This window comes from Ammospiza caudacuta, chromosome 4 (assembly GCF_027887145.1).
Source record: "Ammospiza caudacuta isolate bAmmCau1 chromosome 4, bAmmCau1.pri, whole genome shotgun sequence".
In the NCBI taxonomy this organism is placed as follows: domain Eukaryota; kingdom Metazoa; phylum Chordata; class Aves; order Passeriformes; family Passerellidae; genus Ammospiza; species Ammospiza caudacuta.
In genome coordinates, this window is record NC_080596.1 from 49,294,045 (window position 1) to 49,317,167 (window position 23,123).

The 23,123-nt window shown below is 34.6% G+C and overlaps 1 long non-coding RNA gene across 1 annotated transcript; it reads left to right on the forward strand.

Annotated features, from left to right (window-relative positions):
* Positions 1-320: 320 nt before the first annotated feature.
* On the forward strand, positions 321-21,987 carry LOC131557304 (uncharacterized). Its single transcript, XR_009274727.1, has 3 exons — positions 321-384; positions 21,214-21,245; positions 21,826-21,987. It is a non-coding gene; the product is annotated as an uncharacterized LOC131557304 (long non-coding RNA).
* Positions 21,988-23,123: the final 1,136 nt, after the last annotated feature.

The following is a 23,123-nucleotide window of genomic DNA, read 5'->3' on the forward strand; positions in this document are numbered from 1 at the left end:
TTTCTACTCAGTCAACTCAGACACTCACCAGTGTCACTTACCACAAAGTTCCTCCAGTCCCCTCCTGTGTCATGAGAACAGGCCTGTAGTCCCTTTCCAGAAAGAGCCAGCCTGCCCATGCCTCTTCTCACGGGGGACAAGCCAGCCTGCTGTCCACTCCTGGGGACCTGCTGCCTCTCTGGCTCTTGAAGGTTCTGCTAAGACAGGCAGCTATGGTCTCTCATGGCCCAGGTGCAGCCAATGCAGCTCACCCTCCCACCTCATCAGCCCCTCTAAAACCCTCCCTGCTGCTGTGCCTGCTCTCCCTCCCACCAAGGACAGACACTTTCTGTGGCAGGATGCTCAGAGAAGGAGGTGAAGAAGGAGCTGTACTTCCCACAGCTGGTGAGTTGGCATGCCCTGGTGACTGGCTGTGTATGTGGCTGCCAGGGCACACCAGGCTCCTGTTTTCCAGGCTTGTTCATGCTCCTCAGCTTTTTTCTGCTGCCCTGCTTCCTGCCCTGCCTGCTGGCAGTGGTGGAGCTGCTGCTGCATAGGTGGAAAGGGGCACTAAGGCTGCACAGCCCTCTGCAGGCAGCAGGTGAGGCATCCCTGAAAGCTGGGCAGCAGCTGAAACCAGGGCTCAGTAAGTGACAGGATTTAGGTGCTTTTTAAAAATGTATTTATATTTTATTTACTTTAATAACAGTGAGAGACAGCACAATTTCCATTCAATTTGCAGGAAGTAAGGTCCCATTGCTCTGATGTCCCTGACTTCTGTTCCTTTCAGAACAGAAGCCTCTTGCAGAGTTCAGTGCTCCCTGGGGCAGCTGTTCTAGGGTCTGCCCCACTGAACCACCTTGATAGACAAGTAGTGTTCCCTTACCAAGTTGCTGCACAGTGGTGATTGAACCCCTTTTTATGCTTGTGTGGAATAGTTAAGAAAGAAAAAAAAACATTCATAGAGATTGGGGGGGATAAATATTAGTTAACTCAAATGAGTTTGTATGGTTTATTTCTTTAGGTTTACAGAAATAATCTGTATTTTATTTCTGTTCCTATGATGTCAGGTGCCAGTACAATACTTTAAATGCACTGCATAATTTTAAAAATAAACTCTGTAAAACTTCTGTGTGAAAATTTTGTAATAATGGTGGATATTGACTTCCACATTTTATATGGTCACTATAAACATCTGTGGATGTTGCAGTACTAAAAATATCCTGCACTACTGATGAATAGTGATTTGTATAGTTACTGTATTTTCCTAGCTTACTTGGTGGAGAGTAGCTTACAACGCAAAAAGAGGTTTCTGAGAATGCTGCTTGTGCTTGCTGCTTCAAAAATTCTAAGTGAAGCCATTTTTTAAGTCCAGGTCCACAGTTATTAAAAAAAAAAAAAAAGACAACAAACAATTAAACTAATCTGAGAGAGTATAGTGGCTTTGTTTAAAAGATGGAGACTGGAAATATTTGATGGCACCATTACTGAGTGGTATCATCACCACAGGAGCAGGTGAATGTAAGTTACAGTCAGAAAGGGTATATTTTACTTGCTGTCATGGGTAGCATCCATAGTTACAGGTATTTTGCTTTCAAATACGTGTTTGCTCTTTCTGTAAGGTATATAGGAATAAAATGGAGACAGATTCTGAAAGAGAAGTAATGGCAACAAGGAAAGGAGAGTGTGGATTCCTATCACTATTTTATAAGGGCAGACATAGAGAAGTGTAGAGGAATTTACTTTTGTGTGTGGTTTCAATTTAGGTGATTCCATAATTTCATAAAACAGTTCTTCAGGGAACAGTTTACCGTAGGGTGGGAGGAGAGCTAGATTTTGCATTGCCATGACACTCTCCTGTAACGTATCTGTTACATGTGGTCATAGCTGGTTTTGCCCAGCTTCAACAAAGTGGGGAGGAAGAAACCCTGATGCAGGACAGAAGCAGGAAAGTTATTTTTTCATTCACTGAAGTAAAGAGTGACGTTACCCATCAATATTTTTAGCTAAAGCTTCACAGCTTCTCATTTCAGTGAAAGCCTAAGCTGAACATCAGTAGGAGGCTTCAGTCAAATGAATGACATGGGTCCTTGGTTTGATGAAAGTCTATTTGTAAAGACTGCTTTAGGGAGAAGAAAGATGGACTTGAGGTGGCCAGGTCCAGCATCAGGTGGGTTTTTCCTTAGTGTTTGGGGAAGAGAAAATGAATGTAAAGCAAGTGATTAGCTAGCACCTACTGGTTGGCCACAAGATTGTGATGTTTATTTTGATGTATGAGGAGAAGGTAGACTGTGGTTGTTTTAACATTTAAACATTTTGATCTGTGGATTTCATAAGCCACTCACTCTTCTAATTATTACAAATGTTTCTGGCCCCTAATTTCTTTTAATATGATTATTTGAAGGAGGTATTATGGCATGACATACTTAAGGATACAGATTGCTTTGAAGTGTAATTCTTTTAGTGAAAAAGTCTAAATGTTGATTTTTCTATGACTGAAATGAATTTTTGTCATTTTGTTTTCATACACATGGGACTCAGATTTTTATTATTCATCTTCCTATTTCTTTGTGTCCTAGCTGGCCAGCAAACATAAATTTTCTCTCTCAGTCTTCCTCCTCTCCCACTTTAAATGCAGTGACAAAACTATTCCTCCAATCCAGGAGCTGTGTAGAACAACCATCTGCCCATCTAGAACAGCTTTCTTTTCTATTGATTGCCGACTTCACTCTTTTGTACCACAAAGTATACCACAACATTTTCTTTTCCAGATGGAAATTGCATTATTTACTTTTTTTTCCTGTTTTCTCAAGAAGTCATGAGTACAAAGTTGTGTTATGCATTTTAACACCATTGGTAGAACTGATTTAGCCAGACCATTTGCATTTCTGACATACAGCCCATGTCTTTGCATTCATTATTGCCTAATTTTGATAGAAAATATCCTAGAGAGCTAATTTTCTGCTAGTTCAGAACAGTTCATTGCGATTTACCACTGCAGCATCACAAGGATAATGAAGTTGGACCTCAAAACCAGAGTGAGCAATATATGTAAATATCCTGCTGGTGAACTACTGTCCTGTAGTGAATTACAACCAACGTGATGACTCTTATTAATAACTGGTGTTTGTCCTGAGTTTGAGGATCCTAGTGTTTGAGGGTCATCAGTTCTGTATGTTAAAAAGAAACTGAGAGGGATAGAATGTAAGAAAATAGTCTCACGCCTGAGAAGTTGCAGCTGTACCAATCACCAAAGATTAGGAACAGGCCTGCCCTTAATAGGCCACAGCTGTGTCCAGTAAGATGAGTGTTACAAGAGAGTTGGAGTTTGTTGGTTGTGCTGTGAAGAAGAAGGAATCAGTGCTGTGAGGAGATGTCCATGAGAAATCACTGAGAAGGTATGGGACTTTTGAAATAAGATGTCAACAGTGTTTGTCCTGAGTTGTTTGAGGATCATCAGTGCTGTATGTTAATAGGAAATTTCTACATTTCTGATGAGAATGGCCACTAATAGCTGAATTTCCCTACATCTTAAAGATTTCATTTCTGTATTCCGTTGCAACTCTGTATGGGAAGCTAGAGGTGCCTTAATCTCAGAGCACCAGGTTGTGCCACTGCAGCCCCTGTGAGTGAAATGTGTGCTCTAGGCCAGGATTCCAAACTATGCCACGGTTTGGTAACCAGCAAGTTTGGCTTGGAGCACTTTTAGGTAGAAAACTAAATTTCAAGTCCTGCCATGATGCTTGTCTGCCCCTGCTGCCAGCACAATGTCCTAGCTCTGAAAGTGTTTGAGTTCTGAAGCTCCCTGAAACCCGAATGCTCTGAGTGCTCTGGGAGTTGAGCAGTGGGGAAAGCATTGATTTGTGCTGCAAGGTGCTCCTCTGCTGTGCCACGAGAATCTGTACTCAGCATGTCTGTAGTCAGGCAATGCCCAACATGTACAGAAACAGACACCAATTTGCCATGGATTGACAAAAAAAAATCATTAAATGTCATTAGAAGAAAAATCAAATTTCTTTTGTCTAAAAAGCATTGTATGTATTTAGGAAAAGCTGAAGTCCCTTGGTGTACTCTTACTTAACATTCTTATAGAGGCAATGGATAAATTCAGAAATACTTAAATCCACAAGCTGTTTTTTAACTAGCAGTTCAGATTTTTGTGAGAAATTGATTTATGAAGGTTGTAAAACAAAACAATACTGTCACCAGGGAGCTGAATTCTTGTTGTTTATATATAACAACCAAGCTGTATCAAGGCAGTGTTTTGCCAGATTTTTTATGCTTCTTAAGATTATTCGAAATTATTTCTCATAGATATAATAAAATTATATGATTAAATAAATTTTGAATAGCTGCTAACATTTGGTTTTGAATATTGTTAGCTTGCTTTGGGAATAGCATGGCTGGCACACCCTCTGTGTTTTGTACACCTTTGGTCTCCCCAAGTATGGTTAGGAGACAGCTCACTCAGTTTTATGTTAAAGCAGGTGTTTATCCTTCTGGTGTTTATCCTCAGTAGCTCAAACTTACATGTAGCAGTGGAAATGGCTGCTAATCACCAGGATTCAGGAAACATAAAAAGCAGCATAAAACTATGATTTTGATTGAACAGATACATTAAATATCACTTTTAATTTGCAGTGAGTGGGAGGGTATGTACATTTCTGCATAAGCCTCAGGAATAAGTTTTGTGCAGGAAATTTAAATATGGATTTTTATCTCAAGAGCTGACATTCTGGAAATGACACCTTTTTTACTATCCAGTCCTTATATACCAATATCAAATAGAACTATTAAGGAGAAGAAGATTTTAAAAACACACCACAAAACACCCTCAGTTGCAGGTTTTAAGAATAGATTGATGAATTACATGTTAAGCATGGCACTGTTTTTAAGTGCATAAATGTGTGTGATTATATTGAGAGTAATTGTGAATGTGAAAATAGCATAATGATGTTGCTCTTAAGGCTGACATTTAATATATAATTTAAATGAGAGTAATAATAAATCAGTTTTATTTTTTATCTCGCATGTTTCATAGTCATTATTATACTTGAAAAAATAAAAATTCTTGTGGAAGTAAGAATTTTGGGCTTCTTTACATTTATCTGTAATCAGTTACAATACCTGTCTTTTCTTCTTTTATCTACCACTTTTCTCTCTTTCCATCCTCACTGGTTTTATCTATTCCTTGGGTTTGTTTTATTCATCTTCACCATACCTCTTCTAGTCTAAGAATTTTGATTTTTGCTTGCAGGAGTTTTTGGGCTGGTGTAGCCAATAACTGAAGATATGTCACAGATTTAGCAGTTAGTAATAGTAACAAGATAAAAGTGTCATGTAATTCAAAACATGATAGCAACATTTTTTTAGCTAATTAGCCAGCTGAAGGCCATATCACCGTTATATCTTTTGTACTACTATTTCTGTTAATAATGTTTCTCATGCTATAAACCTTATGTTACACATGTATGTTTTGAAAGACTGTAATCACTCTTTAAATATTTTACATCTAAGACTGAGGACTTGTTCACTGGAGCATATCCTTTCCTTACTAAGACATAATGCACAGTGTTTAATTTATGAAATGCAGTATCCCTCATCACCTTGAGTTACTTGCAATAGCTTTTGCCAAGGACTTATTAATCCCTAGCTGATGATATTACTAAGGAATTGCAAAAAATTATTGATGATTTAAAAAAAATGAAAGGGAGTCCAGAAAAAAAATATGTTGGAGAATTACAGCCCCACAACCTGTTTTGTACATTCAGCTCTTAAATTTAGGATCTCATAACACTAGACTGTAGTCTCTGCTTTAGCTTTAATTTTCTCTATGCTACAAAATTTTATATTATGTATTTATGCATGAATGAATGTATGTATTTACATAATTGATGTATTTATATACTTGATTAGAATTTAGTTCACAAAAAAATTGTAATTTATATCCACCGTGAGTTTTCAGGGATTTTTGTATTTCTTATAGGCTATTAATATTGGAGTGAATATTTTAGTAACTTAATAATATTACAAGTTGTCATTGTCACAATGGAAAAATATCCAAAAGTTGAGTAACTGTGAATAATGGAGACAAAAGAAATAATAGCAACTTAGCAGCATATTGCCCAGACATCTTTTGTCACAGATCTTAAAGAACCTGTGCATCTTGTAATGAGCTTTATCTGGAGCAATGTTCTCTGTCTCTTGAAAGAAGCTTTAATCTTGACTTGTGAGCCTTCATGACTGATATTTTTTGCTTTGTACTTTCCTTTGCTGCCAAGGCTATGTGCTATATTGTTACACATGAATGTACACCTGGATTGAAAGCAAAATCTGGGTGTTTTTTTTTATTTTTCCTCTTTTCATAGTTCTACCAGAAAGGTAAATATTTATGCCTAATATTCCTCAAAAACTTTTAAAGCTTTGTTTTTATCAGTCAACAACAACTGAGTCAACTCAACTGTTCATGTTTTATCAGTTTTCTACTAACTTGCAAAGCTGGATGTTTATTGTGAAAATCCAAGAAATCTGGGTATGTGTGTTTGATTGCTGATGCACGCATCTCTAGGTTCCAGTGACATGCACATTTGTGTGTGCTGAAATACTTACACACAAATATATCTGTATTTTTTATTTTTATAGCTGCATACCCTTCTCTACTACCTTCTCAAAATCATGTTAAAATTATATATAGTCTTTTTGATCAATCTCATGGCTCTGTTAATAGTTTGTAGTTTGACAGGTACATCTGCCTTTTTATTAATTAAAAACTTACACTGTGCATAAGGCAGAATCTTTGTCCTAACATATATTGAATAAAATAGGGCATAAAATAATGCCAATATCTTAATCAGAACTCACATAAGCATAACACGTGTATGTTATTGCATTAGGTTTGTTTGGTTTGATTTTTCTAAGTGTATTTCAATGTTTATGAATTATTTCATTAATACATGTAGCTATAAATGCCTTTTGCTATTGCTTTCATGAAATTATGGAAAAAAAAAATTACTTAATTTCATCAAGTAAAGCCATCAGTTTTCAACAAATGCCAAAATCTACGCATTTCAGGATCAGATAATGTTCAATCTTTGTCTCTCTGAATATGTTAATGTTTTTATATATGAACTTATACATAAAAAGACTGAAACTGTTTAGTGGCAAGTTGAGGGCAAATGGCAGAGTGTTTAATTTCATTTGGTAGGTTATCAATAGCTTGATTCTAAAAAAATGAAATAAAAGTAATGGTATCAGATGTGATATTAAGTGTGGTATAATTTAATTAATAAAATTATATCAAAACATAAATCATGATAGAGGTATAAAACCTGTAATTTGTGTACAGTTTGGATAAAATCAAGAAATATGCTCTGAATCAGACTATCTTTCTTCTTCCCTGGTTGATTTATGAAGATTTGAAGTTCCTTTTCATCAGGGGATTTACTTTCACAGCTTTGTTTAGAGAATTAGAAAGGTAAATAAATTCACATTTGAGTGCACTTCATTGTTGATAATATGAGAAGTATTAAGTGACAGAACTGTATTATTGTACTGTGATTATCTTTCAGAATCTTATCTTTTAATGTTTTATTAAATTCTGGGCTCATACATTTTTGATTTTGACTGGGATGGATTGTGTGAACTGTATACATACAGGTAACACCAAGATGGCCATGTTCCACAGCTGAAGTGTGAAGAAAAGGTTTATTCCATTATTTTGCTGGCAAAACAGGGACACATGCACTGCTGAGCTTATGTCATCTTAGCAGGGGCAAAAAGTGCTCAGGCTGTTCCCTGGCTCACATATCAGAGATGTCTGGCGCAGGCACAGTTCTTCACAAGGCTGTGTTTTATCATCTCCAAGCTTCTTGTCTCCCTTGCCCCTTACTAGGCCTGTGAACAACACTTTTTGGGTCTTTTACAGCATTCTGACTTCTCAAGATAGACAGAGACAGTGAATTTTCCCAGACTGAATATTCCTAACACTCCCCCAGCCGCAAGGTCATCTTGAGTGAAAACAATTCTAAAAACAAGTCTTTAGCCTCCCCAGTCCTCAAGTTTTAATAATTTCCTCCCGACATATGGTAACAATAACCAGAAAAATGCTGTCAAGAACTTTTTGTTGAACTGGACAGAATATATTAGCAACAAATTATTTGGTATAAGGTCGCTAAATTTAAGTATAATCTATTTGTACTTAAATGAAGAAACTGGATTCTCTATAATATTCCCTATAATACGAGCCATTCCTTTATTCCCAGAACATGTATTTTTATATGTCAATTCTTTCTTCAAATTCAGGCTGACAATGTATAATCTTGTTATGAATAGTTTGAAAGACTGTATCTTTTCCAGCCTAAATGATTCTATGATTCAATGACTGTATCATGTTATTGAAGCAAAACTACTCAGTATTAATTTAAATGTGGGGAAACTGTATTATATATCTCAAAATCACTAATTTTTTTCTTTCAGAGTTGTTGAAGTGTCGGTAACTGTGCATATAACTACACTTATGTGCTGCTATATAAGGAAAAGTCACTCTTTGGTTCCTCTGGAGAGGGATGGATTACACAAAACCATTAGGAGCAACTACTGTCTTTCTCAAGATTAATATTATGAATTTGCCTTGATTTAGGACTGAAAAATATGACAATTTGATGGCTGATTTTTGACATTCACAAAACTGAGAGCCAGGAAATTGGTTGAATGGAGTTGTAAACCGTGTAAGCGGAAGAACATTTAAATATAGGTAGAAGTTTGAAAACAGAAAAATATGATTGACTTTGAGTCTAGCAAGGAAAGTAGCAAGTTGTGTCAGTGTTGTGAAAGCTTTTCAAACCAGGTAGGCTAGTCTAATTATCAGAAAAGGTTTGTTTTGTAAGGTGGGGAAAAAACCCATCAGTGGTACTGCATATGCTACTTAGTCATTCAAGCTTGCATCTGAGCTTGACTGAGCTAATCTTCAGTCAAAGAGAAGCTCATGTCATGATAAGCAAGGGCAATAATATGTATAAGAAATCTGATCTTCCATGGATTTATTTTTGTCTTGTAGAAGGGCAGTACATAATGAAATGAAGCATGATGAAGTAATGCTCAGAAATAAGTAATGAGTTCACTCTTCAGAAATATCTGAGTCTTCAGGTATTGCTGCACTCAAATTTCTCTTGAGATTCAAAACCCATGGTGAATAACATATGTAAAGAATAATGTTCCTCAGCTCTTAGCATTATACTTTCAGGGGTGAAAAATACAGCTTCTCTACTGTGTCTTTATGTAGGAGAGCTCTAGGGAGGGCACAGAAGTTACATTCATGCTTCTATTAAAACAAAAATCTTTGTAAAGGATTTCTTGTTTGTTGTTTTTTTTTTTTTTATTCTCCAACTGTGAGCATGGCAAGGTGGAAAGAATGACAGGAAGCTGGTTTTGGAAGGATGGGGAGGAAAAGATGTTATGGAAAAGCAAAAAGCTTAAGATGGAATATGCCTCATGCATGAGGGGGGTACTTGTTCCTCATTCAATATATTTAGGATTTTAGAGAGGGTTTTCTTTGGGTTTTGGTGGCGTTTGTTGTTGTTTAGTTTTGTTTATTTGTTTTGGTTTTGTATTATTTTAAATCTGTTTAGGTATTTTATTTCACAGTAGTCTATACAGATAGTAGAGAGAAAGATGTTCGTGTCTCCTGGTTTTTACATCTCCCTGACTTTCTTGGGTTGCAGAAATCCATTTCCTTTCTACATCTTCACTATTGCACTACTACTTCACTACTGCCTTATTTTCAGACTTCCTACTTTCAGAATATAAAAGGCATTTGTCAGCTGTGCTCCCAGCTGTTAAGGAAAATGTCTGAGACTGAGTGGAGGGGGTATGTAGGGAGCCAAGTGGAGCCTCCCTTGCTTCCCTGGAGCTGCCCTGCTGTGGAGGATCTTCAGTCTCAGCAGTTAAAGTTTCAGATGTTGGGAGTGTGACTCCTGGAGTGGCTCCTGGATGGTCAGACAGGAAAGGTTCCTGAACAAAATGCATAGCTGAGCCTGTTTCTCATCTAGAGTTCTGTCGTGCTTTGCAACTCAATAAATCACAGGTGGTTAAATATTCTCATTTAGTGGCTACTTGAATTCACACTGATTCTGTAATTAGATGTAATGACACAAACCATTATAGAAAAATGGTCAATAATCAAAAAATAAGGAAAAAATCAGAAATGTTTAAAAAGTAATGTATAGGCATAAGACTGTGGGATGAACAGTTCATCATTGCTCCAGCTGGCATTTTCTTGGTATTGTGTACTTTAGCAGAGAAAACCTAAGCATTCCCTTAAGAACCTGTATGTCAGATGTTGTAGAAATATTCAGAAAAGCAAAAATACTATAGAAAAAGATGACAGATTTTCCAGACAAATTCCTCATTAGGATGAATTGTTTGAAAGTTGTTCTTTGGTTACTAATTGCAAGTGTGAACCTTGAGCTTATAAAAACCTTTTGATCTCTGGCTGCTGGGTCACTCCTCCTCAAATTTCAGGTTATGACCACGCTTGATCGCTTACAAAGAGCCGTAGAAGATCACAGTGCCCCTATATTGTCAGTGTCTTTCACACACTTTTATAATTGCTACAATTTGGGCTTCAACAACAGCTTCTTATTTCATCTTTAATCCACAAGTGAGGTCTCCTACAATGGAGTGTAAATGAGCAATCATGGTAGGATCTTTGCTGGTCTTATTTGCTTATATAAAGATTATTTTAAAAATTTATGAAATGCAAGCCTTCTCTAGTCAATAAGCATTATTCATAACTTACTCTATCAACTCTTGAAGAGTATTTTCTTTGATAATTTTGCATTGGAATTGTAATGTTTTCCAGTGTATGCTGGATATATAACGTTTGTGACTTTGTGAAGTCTATCTTGCATAGAACTTTTGCGTGTGGTTTAGAGTTTTTAAAATGATCAAATGTTTGAAAGATGGTCCATAGAAGATACTAATCTAGCTGGAAGAATAACCATAAAAGATAATGTGTTTTTCCCCCCTCACCCTCCTTTTCTAAAGGAGAGCCCTTTATTGTTGCTAATGTCTAGAAGAAAGGATATTGAAATGCTATGCAACTCTTTCTGATATCTATCCATCCTCTATCACACTTTTTCATTAATTATTTACTATATAATGCCATGTAATATTCTCCTGGTTTTGTCTCCTTTCAGTGAAGAAGGTGAATTGATTGCCAGATCAGTTCTTATTGCACTGCTCGGGCTTTTGGATGAAGCCTAAAACCAAATCTTGCAGGTGTTTTCATATTAAGAGGTCATGGATTTTGCTGACAATGACATCTGCATGACAAGATGTAGTGATTTATTTCTTTTATATTGAATGTTAAATTTTACTATAAATTATATCAGACTTAAATTTAGTCAGTCTCACAGTTTAAAATAAATTAGCTGAATAACCAGAGTTCACGGGTCCAGAGTTTCTTCAAGAGATGCATGGAGTGCTGGGCAGTGAAGATAAAGCAACACTGATTGTGCTATTAAACGTGTGAAGCTTTCTACTGGGGTGTACCAAGTCAAACATAACATCAAAACAGTTACATAACAAACTTTTTTGCATAAGAATGTTTGCACAGGAAGAAGAGAGATTTATCTTTAGAGAAAGATTTTTGTTTATACTATTTCAGGGTAATTTCTTGGGTTAATGTAGAATTTAGTCAGGAACTTAATGTAATGAAATATGATACTGAAATATTTTGGTTTGGATTTAGGTGCTATGATGGTAGGAAGTACTGTAAACTTATAGTGTATCGTGACAGATTATTGTTGCATAATATTTTAGATATGTAGCTCATCCCAAGATATTTTATCTTCCTAAATATGGCAAATTGTAATGTCTCTGTTTCAGCTTGTTTTATGAAATGTGAAATAAACATGGACTATAATTTTTATTTTTGTAGGGAAGTAAAGGGGTTTTTTTGCATGATGCTCGTATAAAGAACATTAAATTCAATACAAGTTAATTTATTAAGATAGTTGCTGTTAGTTTCCCCTCTGAAAATACACGTCTAGAGAATAAAGAATCCTTTTTAGTATTGTTTTCTCTCAGGTTTGTATTCATGATTTAGTGAGGGATATAATACTTGTGACAATACTAGATCTCAAATGTATGCCTTAGATCTGATGTTTATATGTCCAGCAATCTGCAGAAAATATGTTTAAACTGACTTTTATTTCTGCTTCTTAAGCCCATTTGAGGAACAGCTCACACAGAATAACAGTAGCAGATTTCATATTTAAGAAAAATACACTTCAATTTAGTTTATAGTGATGCTTTAGGAGAAACTCTTGTTATTAAACAAGTCAGTTTGATTTCTTTTCTGAATGCAGTTTTCAATTAAGAATAAAGTGTTCTATTCATGTGTCAAAGGAGAGGGAGTTAGGGGAATAATTTTTCATTAGCAAATAAAGAATTGAGTAGGCACTTACAAGAAAACAGTGTATTGTACCTATGTGCAAGGTTTTTTTCTAGATTGAAAGAAACATATCTACTATGATTAGAGATGTACTTGAAATACTACCTGTCACAAAAATTTAAGTTCTCTTTTTCTTAAATAGTTTAAAAGTGTGTCTATGATAACAAAGTACCAAAACGATTGTGACTTGACTTACACTAGTCAATAAAAGATTATATATTTTATACATGTGAAGTGGCTGATGATCTCAGCATTATTTTTCAGAAGGGTGTTTTCCTACTTTTGAATATTTTGGCCTGTTAATAGGTCACAAAATAAAAATTCATTCTAGTATTAAAGAATTAAATGGCATTGTATATGTCAGTGTCTGTATCATAGTATTTTTCCCTTTTAAATACCTCTCCTGTGCTTTCATAGACAGATAGAAAGATTGTAATGTGGAAAAGCAAGAGGGGGACCTCTGTTCAGCATCCCTGGATGTGTGTATGTTTCAGTGTAATGGAAACCTGTGGCTATTCAAAGTGTGAATTTAATGAATGTAGAAGGACAGTGTAAGAACTCTCACCTCCAGACTGCAGTTTGTTGGTTTTTTGTTTGGTTGGTTTGCATTTTTTGGTTTTCTTCCTGGATCTGGCTTATTATAGAGGTGAGGGGATTAAATTTAGGCTTGGCTGGAATTTAGGAGCCAAGATATAGACAGAGCATCATGGGAGGAAAGACCTAAAGAAGCAATATTATGAAAGTAATGTATTCTCATTTACAGTCATTTAAGTATTAAGAAAGTAAAGTTCATTAAAAATCTGACTTTGAAAGACTTAGTACATCCTTAGTTGAATTGAGAGATGTATTCTCCTACTCCTTCAGAGGGCTGAAAATTTTAGATGGATTTTTTTGCAGAATTTATGCTTTAAAAATTACTTTTTTGTTTAATCAGTGCTTCTCCCTGATGAACTATTCACTGTGACCAGCACCAGTTGAGAAAGAGCCCTTTTGCTTTCTCCCCTAAAATGCCAGGCTGTCCAAAGAACGATTTGTAGACGTTTAGCACTGTTAGTGATTTTCTGTTGTAAAACCTAACCAGTAAGCTGTGAATACTCCCACACAAGTTCTTCAAACTGAGAACTGAACTGCTTGCTCAGAAATGCACTGTGTCGAATGAGTAGTGGGATTCCTCTCAATAAGAATGGAAGAAAAAAAACTACACATAATTTATAAGGTAGCATATTATGTAATTTTAATTACTTTTCTGCTAAGTAGGCTAGATTAACATTCTTTTTCAGAGGTTATCTTACCTCTTTTTATAAATTGCATTTGAAAAATATCTTCTACTTGCTTCCTATGAAGGCATGTTTCATGGATTTGCATCAGGCAGAGGCACCCTGCCTGTCTATCCAAACACCACAGTATTCTACTCAAACCTCTTTCACAACCTGCAGTGCCCTATTGTTCATTTTATGGCTTTCAGCTCCTCTGAGGAGCAGGTTAGAGACCATCACACAGGGATGTTCTGTGAAAGCAGTCACATTGATTTAGATAATTGCAATTTATTGCTTTTAAGGCTAGCATTCTGACTTCCATGCACTTTGCTAGATCAGAAACAACAGTGTCAAAAGCTGTAACTTCTCCTCTGATTGCAGTGCACGAGAGCTGCTCCCAGTGAGTTTCTGCTGAGGAGTGCTGGGGTGTTCCCGATGGGCTTTGCTAGGACAGTAGGTAAAATCTGAAAGGATTCATTGCACAGGGCAGAATCTTGTAGTCTCGATTATAGTTCAGTTCAAATGGTGCACAGTAATTGAATAGAAGGAATGATAAGTCATTAAGACTAGACATAATTTGCAAAATATTGTATTTGTAAATGGAACTTCCAGTTTAACAAAACATGGAAATTGTTGTTTGAACATGGCCTATGACCTTGTTTCAATCCTAAACAATAGCCTCCAGAGGTAGATATCAGTGGATTATTTCAGCATTCCTCTGTAAATCACATGTATGAACATGGAGTCAGAAGATTTGAGCAGGGCTGAAAATAAACTGAATCTACATCTTCTTCTTTTCAATATATATAGTAATAAAACAGTAAAAAATTGCTGAGATTTATCTTCCTCAACTACTTCATCACAATTTTGTTTGGTTGACTTGAAAATATAATTTCGCAAATATTTCTTTACCAGGAAATCTTCAAAATTAAGTAAAAACAGTTTTCAAAAAGAAAAAAAAAGAAAAATCACAGGGATTTTTGTGTCCATTTTTTTAAATTGATTTACTCAGAAACTGCAATCATGTCTTCCCATTATATAAGTCCAAATGGAACCCGTTTCGCATGTGTGACTATAAGAAAGATTGCTGTGCTTCAGTAGATAAAATAGATAAAGATGGGTCTTTTTATGTTATTAAATAGGAATTGTAAGAATATGGTCTAAACTATTATATTTGCTTAAGAGTAGAATCTATTTTAAGGATTTTGTGTTTGATGTTAAGATAAGTTGTCAATAATAGAAAATTGTACCTGCTTTATCATCTGTGGAAATTGGAATCCAGCTATTTCATTATTTCTTTTACAAGATTATCCTTTAATTTTGAAGCTCTGTGGTCTCCTCTTTCTTCAGGCAATGCATACTAAATATTTTTCTGCAAGATTCACATAAATAGCAGATTTCATTCAGTGGTTTATAAATTAACTAATTGCTTTTGTTTTTATTGAGTTCTGTGTGCTTTTGGTAAAACAAATGATCCTTTAGGAATAATTTAGTCAACTTAGTAAAGGCTTTAGATCTTTTAAAGGAAAGCTCACCACTAAGGAGAGGACCTATAAATTCAATAAGGCAAAATTCTAAAATGTTTATCTTGCCTTGTAATTTTTATTTCTCATGCATCTCTGGGCAAAAAGACTGTCTTTTTGAAACCTTAATAATGAAGGCAAGGCAAATGTTTGTAGATATGTTTGATTCTCAAAAAACGTTTGCAACATCTAAATGTATTCTTTGGACAAATCTTTTACCTATATACTCCCTGTCTAATATTCCTGCAGTGGGAACATGTGTTAGTGTTCAGATAGCTTGTTGTATCATTGTACACATAACTAATTATCACGCATGAACTTTTGTTTTGTGCTTGACAATCTCTGGAATGTCAGTGCAGAGGCTGTCCTTTCCGGCCAGCCTCTCATGGCACTTTGGTTCTTATTTACTATGTTGGATAAAGAGATATTTTAAGCTGTATTCATTTATGCTCAGTACGAACTGCAAGGGAATTTTCCCCAGTCTTTACTGGTATTGCCTGCCACTTGTTTGCAACTGCCAGTACCTGTTTAGGCCATCTATTTTCCTGTCAAGGTCTCTATTTCCCGTATTTCCCCACCTTCTTCCCCCTCCCTTCCTACTACATGCTTGACCCCAGCCTTTTGGAGCCAAGATTTGAGTGGTTGAGTATATTGTCACATTTGAAAAACAATTCTTTTGGCTAGAACTGAAAAAAAATTAATTGAAATTTGAAAAAGAAAACCTCTGAAAATAACTGGAGTTACATAAAATAAACTTTGCTGTTGGGGTAATTGTACCATTAATCTGAAGCTTACATTTGTGAGTGAATATTTGTGGGTTTGTATATAGTCAAAATGTTAACTGTATAAAAAGGAAAGCTGATATAGTTGATATAGAATTAGTAATATAAGATAAAGAGGTTTTGGAGAGGTGTCAAGCTGACTATTAAGGAAAATTTTTATGATTAAATGAGACATTTGAATATATTTAGATGAAGTTGTAATTAAGACAGTCAAATAACCTTAATTCTGATATTTTTTTAGCACTATCCACTAGCGCCATAGTCACAGTTGTGATAATGCAGTATTTCTGCAGATTACATTAAAAAAGTTTCAAAAAGTGTCTTTGCTTCCTTTTCTGCTTCTTACCTATGTGGCAGAAGTTTCCTGTATATTTTATTACTTTTCTGTACTTATGGCAGAGATATTTTGAGGCTTGCAGCCTTCTATTGCTCAACATTTTAGCATTTCTAGAGGGGCTTTTTTTTAAAAAAAAAAGTATGACAGTGTCATAATCTGCTTTAGAAGAATTATATTTTTATGAATGAAACTGGTCATAATAGAGAATTCATTTTAAGTTATAACTATTATAAATATTTATTTTAGAAGCATAATATTTTGAAGCATTATTGATTTTTTTTATAAATAGTTTATATTCTAGTGCATGTTATGGTTAATAATTTTTAAAAAATAGTTTAGAATTTAAAAGAGATTAGAGTCAAAGTAAATTATTTTTGTAAAATCAACAGTGATATTATAGAAAATATATATATATATTTTGGTTAATCTAAAGGTTTTAACAAGTTGATTTAGAAAGGGAAGTCATCTATTGAAGACATCAGAATTTAAATCTATATCTAAATGCTCAGTTGACCTACCTCTAGATTATTCCTCAAATGAGTTATAAGAAAAGTATATAGGAAAAAGTAAAGGATGCTGTCCTCTGTTTGCAGGTTTGTAGAAGGTATTGCAGAGGATTACTGAATTTTTCATCTGTGAGAATTGAAGGCTTTGATCTTAAACATTTGTGAATAAAGTCTGTGCTAGTTTTTAATTAGTATTAATTCCAACTGTAAGGATTGAAAAGCATACAGATAATATTAGTCAGCAATAAGATGAGAAGCAATATTAATATAAGTTCTGACTACTTCCTGCATAGCAATTGTTTTGGGTTTCTCACAGTAGAAATAATCCCAGGTAGTAGAGAATCAGTGCTAAAAGTTAAGCAAAATAGGTGGTGATTAAATGTCATATTATGGAAGATATTTTTCTAGGTAAATGGTATTAGTGAATTAAAATAGTATAATAAAACCTTTCAATCACCCTGATAACAAAATAATATAATTTAGTTTTTCTGAATTAGGAAATATCAGAAATAATTCTAGCTGTATATCATCTTATGTTGCATCTTTCTCCCTTGTGCTTAATATGTTATTCTGTAGGTATGTAGTATTTATATGGGGACTTGGTAAACTTTTTTTTTTAAATTTTCACTTTATAGGATATGCAAGTTCAGAGAGTAAGTGCTATTTTATTTTTATTACTCTGTACGTGACTGATTTCTCATTAATTTTTAAGTATTGTGTTGTGCTCTAAATATAGAATTCCTATATTGCCTTACCTTTCTTTAATAACAATTATCTTTGTGGTTCCCAAATGTTTCACAATCCTAAATTTATTTTATGGTATCATGAAAGGTGAAATTTCCATTTCCATCCTTATTCTCATAATACACTACAAACTATGAGTGGTGGGATTTTAAGTCTAAAGTACCATCTAAAGATAAATATGCCTAAATATGGAACAGTGAATACTTACAAACAGTAATGAGTATGTAATTTCAGTATGTTCAAGCACAGCTACCTTGGCTTTAGTTCCAGGTAGAAGCTCTGAGCATTTCTATATATTAAATCCCTTGGTATAACTCAAATGCCCTTGTTTTGTTTGTAGAAACATACCAGTATTATTGTCTGATATTCCAAGAGTTTTACTTGTACATTCATTTGAGTACTACTTTGGTTTGTTTCTTCTGCTGAAATGCAGAAGTAAACAAAGTATAGAAACAAAAAATTCAATACTTGCCGCAGTGCAGAAAGGGTTTTAAACTGACTCTGTAGTAACTTAAGTAACCAGTTCTTCCAAGAAATTGAATTTATCTGTTTTCAGTATATGGTTTTATGTGTGTATATTTTACATATTAATTTGCAAAATTCAGTTTTAAAAATAGGCTAATGAAGAGACTTGAGCTTTTTCAGTGCTTGATATAGGTGACATGACATATGCCTATCAGTCAGAGATTACTCATTTGACTTGAAAGAAAATAACCTGACACTTGGAAAGAAACAGTCACAGAACTCCTTAATATTCCTTGATCTTTGTTTTGAAGTTTTGCTTTGATGTATATTCAGGCCTGTGAGAAATGTTGCCAGCTAATGCTTGTACTAGCTTTCCTGTAATTTGCATTGCAAATTGAATCATAGCCTTAGATTGGGAGGAAGGTCCTATTATCCAACCCGTTGCTTATAGCAGTTCCAGTTAGATCTGACTCTGTAGGTCTAGCCCACATCAAATTTCAAATGTTTTAAGGATTAGAACTTAAAAATAATTACTTATTTCTCTACGATTTGACCATTCTCATGTCATTTTTTTTTCCTTATACCTGTTCAGATTTTCCTGTCTTGTATTTTACATATGTAGTCCCTTGACCTAGCTCTGTGAACATCTGAAAGCTCAGGAGCTCAACATTTGCTTGAATTCAGCCAAGGGAAACAGGGAGTTTTAGAATCACAGAATCCTTTAGGATAGAAATGACACCTAAGGTCTTAGGCTCCAGCTGTCCACCATTAATCGTGTTCCTAAGTGCCATATATGCATGCTTCAGATGAACTGCTTCACATACCTACTGTAGATAAACTCTACTTCCTTTTAAATAACTTGAATGCCTTTATTTTACTGTAAGGTTAGCTTAGAGTAACTTACACATACATGTTCATGCAGTAAGTCAAGTCTCATTGGTTAAAGATATCTCTTGCTCAAAGAAAAAAGATATCAAGCATTAATAGGAGAAGCTAAAACTCTGATGAAAGTGTCCTTATGGAGACAACCATATCTGTATAACAAGATTGGTTCATCATTATCATCATGTGACTAAGAGATAAAAGATAGCCAGCTTAAAATGGATAGAATTCAGGTCAAAAATAATTAGCAGTTCAGAGGGATAGAATGAGCCCCTCTCCTATGAGGAAAGATTAGTAGAGTTGGAGTTCTTCATGCTGGAGAAGAGAACTCTGCAGAAAGATGTAATTTCAATTTCTCGGTACTGAAGGGTTCTTATAAGAAAGACGGAGACCCTGTAGTGGTAAGAGCAGGGATAACGGTCTTGAAGTACGAGAGGGTTGATTTAGAATGAACTTAAGGAAGACATTTTTTACGGGAATGGTGTTGAGGCACTGGAACAGAATGTCCAGAGAAATTGTGGGTGTCCAATCTCTGAAAGTCTTCAAAGTTCAAAGTGAATGGGACTTTGATCAACCTGGTTCAGTGAAGAACACCCCAGTTTGTGGCAGGACCTGGTGGACTAGGTGATCATTAAAGGTCGCTTCCAGCCCAAACCATTCTATGAATTTTTTGGTTGTTGTACTTTGCAGTATTCTTTCTGTTGAAGACACCTGGTAATGATAAAAGCCTCTTGTTTAGATTGAAAGCTGGAACCCCTCTTTTTGGCGCAGGGTATGAAACACCACTTGAGTATTATTCTGTTCAGAAGAGAACCTTAAGATCTGCATTTATTTGCTATCATCAAAAGAAAGATATGGCAATAAAGAGTACAGTTCTTATGACATTTATTGTTGTTTCTGAGTTAGTGAAAAAAATGGAAACCATCCTGAAGGACATGGACTGTCTGTTACTTTTATAGAGTACAAATATGTACATTTTTTATGTTTATAATTGAAATCTTAAGCTTAATATTGACATAGCAGTCAGTCTCTGGAATAGATCAATGAGAAGATGGTTTTCATTCACTGCACAGCTGCTGTGGGGTTTTGTTTCAGTTTTAAAGTGGTGTGTGAGTGGTGAGAGGTTCTATTTTCTGCTTTGTTTTGACTGGGATATTAGCTGGTCCTTGGATTTATTTTTCCTTTTTTAGGCATGCCCTGTACATGTTCTGTAAAGCGACTGTTTCTGAGGTGAAAAAGTTACCTATATTAGTCATAAAATACCTCCCATGTGGTGAGAAAATGATGAAAGAAGTACAGCTTTGACTGCACTGCTCATCACTTCATCTTTCTGCTTAATAAAAACCAAATGGAATAGAAGAGCAAAGATGCCATAGTAAATTAGAAGTAGAGCACTGGTGGAATTCTTTGCCAAATATGCCAAACCTTTAGCTTTTTTTATAATTCCCTGTGATTGATACTAGATCCTTTTGTGCATTACCTGCCAGGTGGAATGAAGTCTGGCATATAAAAAGGGGTGGCTGGACATTAATGCCGCTTCAGAGAAATTTGATTTTCTGTAAAGTTTTAGCAGCGCTGGGGATAAATACAAAGGGTTATAAGCAGTGTAATGATCTTTGAATCTGCATCTTCATCCTATCCTGTATCCCAGGAGGCTAATGTAATTTCACAGGAAAATGTACCAAGATACATCACTTATCTTTCTCCTTCATGCATATGCTATCAACTCTGATGTAATGCATTAATATTATAATAAAAAGAATTTGTCAATCAGGAAATAGATAGAAGCATGCATTTGGAGGCAGAAAGGAAGAAGGAGAAGGAGAAATACAGTCATGTTGATGCAGAGATTTTTACAAATTCTGACATGCATTTAATTTATTAAAATCTCTCCTTTGAAGTATAAATAAAAAACACATATTCTGTCATTGATGCTATCATACTCATTTTGCTAGCCTTTTATTTATGCAGTACTAATGTGAAGACTTTTATGTAAAGTAATTGTGGAATTCGGAGTTAATCAAGGTATTTCAATACAAAATGTAAAAGGAAAAAGTCTCAATGGTTTTAAAAGCTGTGAATAGGTTACAGCAATGATATGAATTAATTGAAATGTAAATTTTTCACTATGACAGAAATAAGTTCAAAGTCTCAGCAGTTCTCATCCTTTTTATTCTACCACCTTTACTGGCCATGTTTAGGTTTTTTTAAAGGAAATCTGTAGAGGTTCTACCTAGCTAAATATTATAATTAACAAATTTTTTCTCATTATTTTGTATTTTCAGGTAACATGCATTTGGAACAGGAATGAATACAGGTCAGGCAAAAAAATCTTTAATATCCCATCTAGGCAGTTTTTATGTAATTGAAAGTCTAATATCAATATGCCTATTTTCTCAATATAATACCTATTTTCTCAACAATGTATTTGATACAGAGTCTGTTAGTTGGTTTCACAGTTACTGACCATTCATATTCAGTGTTTCTTTGACTCTCTAGCTACATTGATTTCTATTTTTTTTTTTTTTTTTTTTTTTTTTTGCTTTAGTGGCCAACAAAACCAAGCCCCTTACTTTTTGGGCCTAATGATAGTAATCACAGCTCAAGATCTTTCTATTATTTTTTTTTCTTGTGATTGTTTATAGTTTTCTGTTTTTAGTTGCATTTTGTATTATGTGAAATTCCAGTGATCACTAGCTGCATGAAACCTAGAAAGTACTGCTTGTTCTGAAGTTGCAAAAATTATAAAATTCTTAGGGGTTTTTTTTTTTTGGCATAATTTTTTTCTTAAATTGATGATTTCTTATGGAGCTATCAGAAAGAGGTAAATTCTAGGATATTTCCTTGAATTTGGGCTGAGTTCTGCCCACCCATATCAAAATTTGTTCTCTCTACAGAACTAATATTGAGAAAGTGCCAAGAATTTGTATCTTCTCAGTGACCATTAGAAATATTCAGTAAAAGAGTCTTTAAAATTGAGAAACAATTTTATTGGAAAAAGGTAATTTAATTATTTCCATTCTGCTTCTCAGATTTTCAGTTCCATTTTGATATGAAGGCACAAAATGAATATAGATAAATGAGTTTGATTTGTAAATTTAAAAAGGAATTATTAAATTTGATTTTGCATAATGGAAACAGGAGTGTTTGTGTCACATGTTGATACTAGCCACTTTATGTCCCCTGTATATTCCAGTTATTTTCCTGCTGGTAAAATAAAAGTTCTGCCATAAGCATTTTTCTTTCATTTATGGAATTACAGGTACTGAAGTATATTTTAACCATGATGAATTATTATTTTTATTATTGTTATCCCAGAGACTCTTTGGAAGCTGAAGAAACACCAGTGTTCTGTGTCAGTGTTTAAAAGAGACAAGAAACTTTAAGTCTACTTTAACGTATGTAAAATAGAGTCAGTACTATAGATTGTGACATTTCAAGTCAGGTGTTGTTTTCAGAATAAGAAATGTTTCTAATCCATTATTTGTAGGGTATGAGGTCAATGAGAAACTGCAGTGGTTTCATTTGTGTTTGGCTCAGGCTCCCTAGGTCTTGGAAATCACTAGGAACTACTCCAGATATATTTCTAAGTAGTTGAAAGCAATATCTGTACCTAGATCTACATACGCTTTGCATAAATATAAAGCTTTAACTTTGAAATTTTCCAGTTAGAATGATTAATGAATTGCAAAAATGCCTTCAGGGAAAAGATGTCCTACATTAGTGGAGAGGGAGCCTGACAAGACGTCTGTTTAGCTTAAAGCACTACCTGTCTCCAAAGGCAAGACTGTTACTTTTCAACTAATATTCTACATGTCAAAACCATTGAAGTCTAGTAACTAACTGTAGCCGTGTGACACTGTCAAATGATTTTTTTGAAATTATATTTTAAGTAAAATTATATCTAATTTTGTGCACATAAATCTTTGAAGCTGCAACTTTTAAGCAATAATGGATTATTTCTGAATATTAATTTTAAGGATCTTTTTTATCAGTCTGTGAATATACTATTTTTAAGTTTCCTTGATTCATTTTCATACAGGTACAGTTCTGTAAATAATAGGAAACATGTAATGAAAATAATTCTCTACAGTAATCGGTTTCCATTTACCATACAACATTTTGTTGTATTTCTAGATTGTTTCTGTCTGTATTTGCTTATTCTTGTAATTACACAAATAACTTTGTGTTTTAT